Here is an 8,595-nt window from a genome sequence, read left to right on the forward strand (position 1 = left end):
TTTAAAAAAAAGGCTCGCTTTCTCATTAGCAGGGCAGGCAATCTGAATGTTTGAAGTAACAAACTTGCTGGTTGGCACAAGAGACTGAGCCCAACCTTAGATGTGTCAAAATGGTGAACAAGATCCAAGTGGCCGCCCAGCAGTCTGGGCCTAGGACCGAACTTACTAAGCCTTCAAAGTTGTCCAAGCAGAAATCTGGCTCAAATCTACTGAACAAGTTTCCTGAAACCTGGCTGAGGACAACTTGAGCGACTCCAGTCAGAAAGGCCATCATCTTGAAGATCGTAGCTCATGCAGTAGAGGTCCCAGATGTCCACACATTTCGCAGGAATCCTAGGATCTCTTTTCTTTTGGAAAAAGAAAACAACCCTCCACTAAGGACCTGAAGAGGACCTCTTCAAGATTTGGAGTGTCCCTGGTACTCCCTCCAGCACCCCGTGCTGTACACTTAGAATGTCGAGTCTGGAGAAGCGGAGCTGGACACCAGAGACTTGGAAATGTCTCAGAAAGTCAGGTGGTCATACAGAGAGCTATAGAGCCTCGGTTGTGCCTCAACCTCCACCCCTGGCCGCAGATCTATCTTGGGCTTTGAGGGACCTGACAACTTGCCTGGAGTCTCACCTGTTATGTGTTCAAAGTTAATTGAGCCCCCAAAGGTACCTGAGAAGCACTTGGTTCTGGATAGAACACTCCCTGGGATCTCTCCCCAAGTTGTGAAAGAGAAATGAAAGAAGAAGGCTCCTGAGATCTCGAAGTCAGAGCTGGATAATTGGGCTGTGGCCGTGGATGCTGAATTTGAAGCTGCTGAGCAGTTTGATCTTCTGATTGAATGAGATGAACTGGGATGCCCATCACTGAATGGGATGACCTGGCTGGCTCTCCCCTCTTCCTGTACATACTGCCCTTTGAGTAGAGCAGGATATATGGGATCGTTTTCACTGGTCTTGTTACCCAGAAAGGTGTTGCTGGCCCCCTGCTATATATTGTGTCTCGTTACCCTGGATGGTCTACCTCTACAGTGTTGGGGATGAGAATCCACTGCTCTGAACCAGAACTGTCAGAAACAGGTTTAGCCATGGGCTGTCTCTGCTGTTGTGTCCAGCCACCAACCAGTAAAGAGGTTTTGTGTTCTGCTTTGGTTCTGTAGAGTTGAGAGATCTCAAAGGCCAGGGAGACAGTTAAATGCTTGAGGGAGGATCTGGACACCGAGTCTGTGGAGTCCGGGATATGAAAGGAGGGAGGCATAATTCGTTTTTAACATAGTGATTTATGTAGGAACTGGTCCAAGTCTGTGCTCTGCTGTTGACATTGGTGAATGGGGTGCTGCTGCTTACAGCAAAGTGGGTACACTTGATAGTGTGGGCCTCACATGCACCAATTTAAGGTATATAGTCTCTGCTTTGGCCTCTTTCCTCGCCCACATCTGTTTCTTTAAATACAAGCTGCGTGGCCTCAGCTCTGGACACCATGTCACATCATCTCTCATGTGCTAGACAGCTGGAGCCCCGATGGCAGCTTTTGCTGTGAACTTAAAACTATTGTTCTCACGTGAGACCATTCCTGGGGGGTGCTGGGAACAAAAGTGGATGTATCATGGTTTTGGGGGTACCTTCCTGCCTGCCACCTCCTCTCAATCATGGTAAAAGCAATGGTTTAAAGGCCATTGGACTTCCAACCTTTCCAAGGGAAACAGAAGCTATGGGGAGTGAGAACTCAGGTAAGCTCCTATTATACCAGGGTGGTTTAGTGGATCACTTCTGCAGGGTCAGTCCTCACCTATTCCCGTGGACCTCGAGCTGAATCATGCTGACTTGCTACTATCACTGCAGACCTATCTATCTGTCTTTGAGGAACTAATGTGCAGCCTAAGGGAAAGGTAGCCTAATTTCAAACAAACTTTTTAGAAGTTTCTAAAAAAGAAAGAAAAAGAAGGAGGAAGAGGAGGAGGAGGAGGAGAAGAAGACGACGACGACAGGGCTTAGTGGTTAAGAGCATTTGCTCTTCACAATTGCCTGTAACCCCAGTTCCAGGGAACTGAATCCCTTTCATGACTTCCACAGGCACTACATACAAGTTTTGTACATATATAAATGGAGACAAAACATTCATATACATAAAATAAAAAATTTTTTAAAAGCTGGGCATGGTGGTGTGTATGTACCTTCGATCCCAGCACTTGGGAGGCAGAGGTAAAGTCAGAGGCAAGTGGATCTGAGTTCAAGGCTAGCCTGTTCTACATAGTGAGTTTCAGGCCACCCAGGGCTACACAGCGAAATCCTGTCTTGAAAAACCCAATACATAAACAAATAATCAAACAAACGCATGATTTTAAAAAGAGGTAGGCAAGGAACCTCTAGATGAAAACGAGGTGAAAGTACCATGTTTGTGGCTGCATGTTTAGGTGATGACACAAGAAAGCAAGGGGCTATTGATGTAAAAGGAGTCAGGAGGTTCAATCTTAGGAGAGGTGAGGAGAAGGCAGGTGGTGGCTGAACTGGTCAGTCAAGGTTCTTCTGACGCACTGGTAATTTTTGAGGCATCTTCTCCACTAGCCTGCTCTTGCCTTAGGGGTGACCTTTGGACATTCAGTTCTGCTCTTGTCTGATGCTCTGAGATGAAGCATGCTTTGGAGAGAAGTGGAGGATGGAACATGAGCACAGGAGGAGCCGGGCCAGTAAGAAAACCTAACGTAACAGCAGCATTGCTCAGGCCCTTAGTAGACAGGACTTGTGACCATGGAGGGCAAGTATGAAACTTTCCAAGTGTTGGGATAAAAGGCACACAGCGTCATGCCCAGCTTATAGTTCTTTATTTTTATATTTACGTGTATAAGTGTTTTGCCTGCTTGCATGTCTATCTATCACATGTGTATAGTGCTTTCAGCAGTTAGAAGATGGTGTGAGACCATCTCTCCCAACTGACATTACAGATATTTTTGAGCTGCCATGTGGATCCTGGGAATTGAGCTCAGGTCCTCCAGAAGAGCAGTGCTTGTAACCACTGAGTCATCTCTAAAATAACGGGTTTGAAATAAGATGTATAGAGATCTACAGAGATGGCTCAGTGGTTAAGGAAACTTTTCAAAGTTTAGACTCCTTAGGTTTATGACTTTTATCTTCCTTAGATGTTGACAGAGCCATCTGATTGGCCCATTTTGATTTATTTTTTTCATGTCTGTTCCATGGCTCCTATTCTGAGATTTCTTTCATTATCTTAGGTATTTCTTTCACCTCTCTTTTACACCCTGTTCTTTGGATCCCAAGTTCATCTTTCTTGTGCTGTGATGTTGGTAAAAGCAGGTGCTCTAAGATTGCTTGAGAAAAGCAAATGGGAGTAAAATGCTCTAATCTTAAACAGCTGGGAAAAAAAATCTTATTCTATCTTCCCTCAAGTGAGGATCTGGCTTGCTTTGGAAATCAAGGTAAATTGTCTTCATTGGATTTTAAAGATATCATTTTGCTGTCTTGTAATTTGCAGTGTTGCAGGGGAGAAGGCTGACCCCGAGTCTTCGTGTGGGATTCTTTTCTCCTTTCTGGAAATGTGTTTTTTTTTTGTTTGTAGCACTCTAAAATACTATAAGAAACTTTCTGATTGTTCTTTTAAAAATCCAAGTCTTACTTGGTAGCTTACATTGAATTCAAATTTGCAATCCTCCTGCCTCAGCCTTCCAAGTGCGAGGATGACAGGTTTGAGCCACCATTGTGTCACTAGAAATTTTGCACTTTCTATGGCTCCTTATGGAGTTCTTTCTTATTTTAAAATTGTGAAATTTTTTTACACTAAAAAAAAGTTTGATGTATGTTGATGTTGCACACCACAGCTCATGTATGGAAATGAAAAGACAACTCATGGGAATTCTACCATGTGGATCCTGGGATTTGAACTCAAGTCATCAGACATCAGACAGCAGGCACCTCCACCCACTGAGCTATCTCATCAGCTGCCCTTGGTAGAGTTGTTTTTCCTCCTCCTGCTGCTCCTCCTCTTGCTCCTCCTCCTCCTCCTCCTCCTCCTTTTTGTTTTGTTTTTCAAGGCAGGGTTTCTTTGTGTCTTGGCTTTCTTGGAACTCTCTCTGTGTAGACCAGGCTGGTCTTGAACTTAGAGAAATCTGCCTGCCTTTGCCTCCCCAGTGCTGGGATTAAAGTCCTGTGCCACCACCACCTAGCTTTGGTAGATTTCTTTAACTTTTTAATCCTTTAAATCCAAAGTGCTGACTCATATGTATGTTCTTAATCACAATGCTCTTCTGTTACAATGCAGTCTTTTTCTTATCTCTCATTGGTTATATTTTTCTAAAAGGCTTTGGATTCAGATGGTCTATCTATTCTCTTCACTGTTCCTCTCACTCTGTTTCATTGTTATTCCTGCTGTTTACAGACAGGTTTCATGCCCATACGCTGCATGTAGCTCAGGATAGCTATTATTTAAGAACCAGATACTAGAAACCAGACCAGAGGCTCTGTGTAGAGTAGACCTAGCTGCTGTGTCTTCACTGGCTAGTTGAGCCATTAGTTGTAGGACTAGTTAGGGATTTACTGTTGTGAACAGACATCATGACCAAGGCAAGTCTTATAAGGACAACATTTAATTGGGGCTGGCTTACAGGTTCAGAGGTTCAGTCCATTATCATCAAGGTGGGAGCATAGCAGCATGCAGGCAGGCATGGTGCAGGAGGAGCTGAGAGTGCTACATCTTCATCTGAAGGCTGCTAGAATAATACTGGCTTCCAGGCAGCTAGGATGAGGGTCTTAAAGGCCACTCCCACAGTGACATACCTACACCAAAGCCACACCCTGGGCTAAACATATTCAAACCACTACAAGGACTATCTTTGCCCAGTATTTTGAAGTCTTTTTCTTCTTGGTCAGACTTTCCAGAAAAGTCTCTTCTGAATTTCCTAGAGGGTGTAATTCTAACTACCAGAAGCATGAAAGTCTGATCAGAGCAGAGGGTTGTTTTAATGTTCAGTGAGTGAGCATGAGCTTAATCCTCCTCTGATATTATCACCTCACTTTAGTGGTACCTTGTTTTCCAGCCCAGAAAACCTTTATTGTGCTCTCTGCAGGCAAAAAGTCTATCCTTGTGCTCACAGGCAGGAGGGCCAAAGTTGTTTGACTCAGGATGGTTATATTAGTTCCCCAACAAGGATGTACTGAGTACTCCAAACTAAGTGGTTTAGAATAACAGAAAGGAGCCAAGCATGCTTGTGCCTGTGTAAAATACCGGCACCAGGAAGCTGAGCCAGGAGGATTGTGAGTTCCAGGCCAGCCTGGGGTAACCAGTGAGAGACCTTATCTCAAATATAAAGAACAACAACAATTGTAACATCAGCAACAGCAGCAACAACAACAGGAACCAAAACAACCCCTCAACAAAGCAAAGCAAAGCAAAGCAAAACACAAAACAAACCAGAATAGATACTGTGTTAGTTCTAGAGCCTAGAAATGGAAGATGGAGGTACCTGTGGGTTCAGCGCTCCCTCTGGTAGATTGAGATATATGATCACAATTCATCTGCTACTAGTGGAAAGGGGATTTGGTATTAATTCCTCTTTCTCTTCTTCTTCCTCCTCTTCCTCCTCCTCCTCCCCTCCTCTTCCTCCTGTTGCTGTTGTTGCTCTTCGTCTTCTCATTTGCTGTAATCCCAGCATATGGAGGGGCTGACCCGGGAAGATCATGAGATCATGTGTTTGAGGCTAGAGTGGGCTAGTTCTATTATAGCCTGTGTGATAGTTTGTATATGCCAGGGAGTGGCACTATTAGGAGGTGTGGCCTTGTTGGAGTAGGTGTGTCACTGTGGGCATGGGCTTTAAGACCCTCATCCTATCTGTCTGGAAGCCAGTATTCTGCTAGCAGCCTTCAGATGAAGATGTAGAACTCTCAGCTCCTCCTGTACCATGCCTGCCTCGATGCTGCCATGTTCTCGCTTTGATGATAATGGACTGAACCTCTGAACCTGTAAGCCAGCCCCAATTAAATGTTGTCCTTATAAGACTTGCCTTGGTCATGGTGTCTGTTCACAGCAGTAAAACCCTAACTGAGACAGCCAGGGTTGCCTAATGGAATCCTGTCTTCCCCCCAAAATTGAATTATTTTGGTATGTCTAAGCCAATTAGTATTTTATCTAACAAGCTATCATGTAACCATTAAAATTATTCTCTGCATGAACTAAAGTATTTTTGAGAGATCTCTCTTTGTAGTTCTGGCTATGTTGGCTATCATTATTAAACCAGGGTGTTCTCAAACTCACAGAAATCCACCTACCTCTGCCTCCTGAATGCTGGGATTAAAGGTGTGTACCACTATGCCCATCAAATATTAAGTGGAAGTTTAAAAGTATGTTGCCTATGGTTACAACCACTTGAAAAAATGTATGAGCAATATTGGGGAAATATAAAGGAAAACTCCATTGATATTGTATCAGACTCTAGTCAGAATAGCTATGTAAAGAAAACAAACAAACAAACAAATAAAAACAGGGCTAGTGAGATGGCTCAGAGGTTAAAAATACTTATTTATGCAAGCTTGACATAAATTTAATCTCTAGAACCTATGGTGAAACAAGAAAACTGATGCCTAAAAGGTGTCCTCTAACCTCCCACCATGGCAAATGTGTGACACACACACACACACACACACACACACACACACACACACAGAGAGAGAGAGAGAGAGAGAGAGAGAGAGAGAGAGAGAGAGAGAGTTTAAAAGACTCCAGTTCTCACAATAAATGGAAGACACATTTTTTTAAAGAAAACAAAACAAAAAAAAAAAAACTTAAGTATGTGAAGATGTGAGGGAAAAAGAACCCTTCTACACTGTTGGTGGAAATGTAAAGTCAGCCACTCTGGAAACCATTATGGAGGGCTCCCATAAAACTAAATGTAGAGCTTGCATATGATCCAAGTATACCACTTCTAGGTATAACTCAAAATATTAATGTCAATATACACTAGTGATACATGTATAGCCATGTTTTGTCATACTTCTATTCACAATAGCTGTGCTAAAGAACCTGTCTAGATGCCGATAAATGGATAAAGAAATGTAGTACATACACACACAAAGAAGTTTCATTCTGCTAAAAAGAACAACTGACACCCTGCTTTGGCAGAAAAAGACATGAATGCTAGTCACCCCCACTACAGTTGAATAATCCAACCAATGGGAACAGGATATGTGTACCACAAAGACATGTTCCTAAGGATGTCCCCTGTCCCTAAGTCCTGATTGGTGGGATAACTTGGCACAGGTATTTTTGGTTTTGAAGCGCAAAAACTCTGTACCATTCTCGCTTGGGGTTACAGTTCAGCTCTCTCATCTGCTCTGCAGCCCTGACCAATCAGTAGCAGCCCGAATACAATGCATTTTTGTCATTTGCTTAAGTACTTGCCAAGACGAATGTTTGAAGACGCGGTCAGCTCCAGAGTCTGTGCTGTTGTCCCTGACTGGTCAGTTTTTGTTGCCTAAATCAAATAAAGATCTTGCTTTGCTGGACTCTTGTGACCGCTTGGGTCCTTTTGGATTTTTGGACCCTAACAATCTGTGTCACGCCTGAGTAGCTTAACAATCAACCGGTGTATTTTATATTTTTGGTTGGGAGCCTAACTTTTAACGGCTGAGCCATCTCTCTAGCCCAACCAGTGTATTTTAAATCCTAAGCAAAATAAAAATTTCCATTTTAAAAGTTCAATAAATAACTACATTTTGTTTAGCCCTCATAGTCTCTGGTAATGTTTGATACGAGTCAGTAGCTTGGATCCCAAAAGAAATAAAAAATTTGCTCTTATCAGGAAGGTGAATTTGTCAATTCAAAGTGAAATGGAGAAATATTACTCAAAATAGTGTTTATATTTGAAAAATGTCCAAAGCAGATGCTCTATTCTGATCTAGGTGTTTAGAGTGTGAAATACTGATTAGGAACACTACCGTCGTGTCAACTGTCACAGCAGCTCTATTATCATTTTATTGTAATTCAGAATAGGTTGTTCCAAAGCCATTACGTAAAACGAACACACAGCTAAGCAAAGATAATGGAGGCCAACTAAACTGTGGATGGATGCTTCAGTGCTTCTTAGAAGGGTGAACAAAATACTCACAGGAGGAAATATGGAGACAAAGTGTGGAGCAGAGACTGAAGGAAAGGCCAGCCAGAGACTGCCCCACCTGGGGATCCATCCCATATACAGTCACCAAACCTAGAAGCTATTGTGGATGCTTGTTGACAGAAAGAAGCCCTATATGGCTGTCTCCTGAGAGGCTTTGCCAGAGCCTGACAAATACAGAGATGGATGCTCGCAGCCAACCATTGGACTGAGCTGGAGGTCCCTGATGGAGGAGATGGAGAAGGCACTGAAGGAGCTGAGGGGGTTTGCAGCCCCATGGGGGGAGCAGCAGTGTCAACCGGCCAGATCCCCCAGAGCTCCCAGGGACTGGGCCATCAACCAAAGAGTACACATGAATGGACCCATGGCTCCGGCCGCATATGTGACAGAGGATGGCCTTGTTGGACACCAGTGGGAGGAGAGGTCCTTGGGCTTGTGAAGGGTTTGATGCCCCAGTGTAGGGGAATGCCAGGGTGAGAAGGCAGGAGTGG

At 43.7% G+C, this 8,595-nt stretch overlaps 1 pseudogene; it reads left to right on the forward strand.

Moving 5' to 3' along the window:
• Positions 81-1,028, forward strand: Gm14825 (predicted gene 14825; annotated as a pseudogene).
• Positions 1,029-8,595: the final 7,567 nt, after the last annotated feature.

The sequence above is a fragment of the Mus musculus genome, chromosome X (genome assembly GCF_000001635.26).
Source record: "Mus musculus strain C57BL/6J chromosome X, GRCm38.p6 C57BL/6J".
NCBI classification, from domain to species: Eukaryota; Metazoa; Chordata; class Mammalia; order Rodentia; family Muridae; genus Mus; species Mus musculus.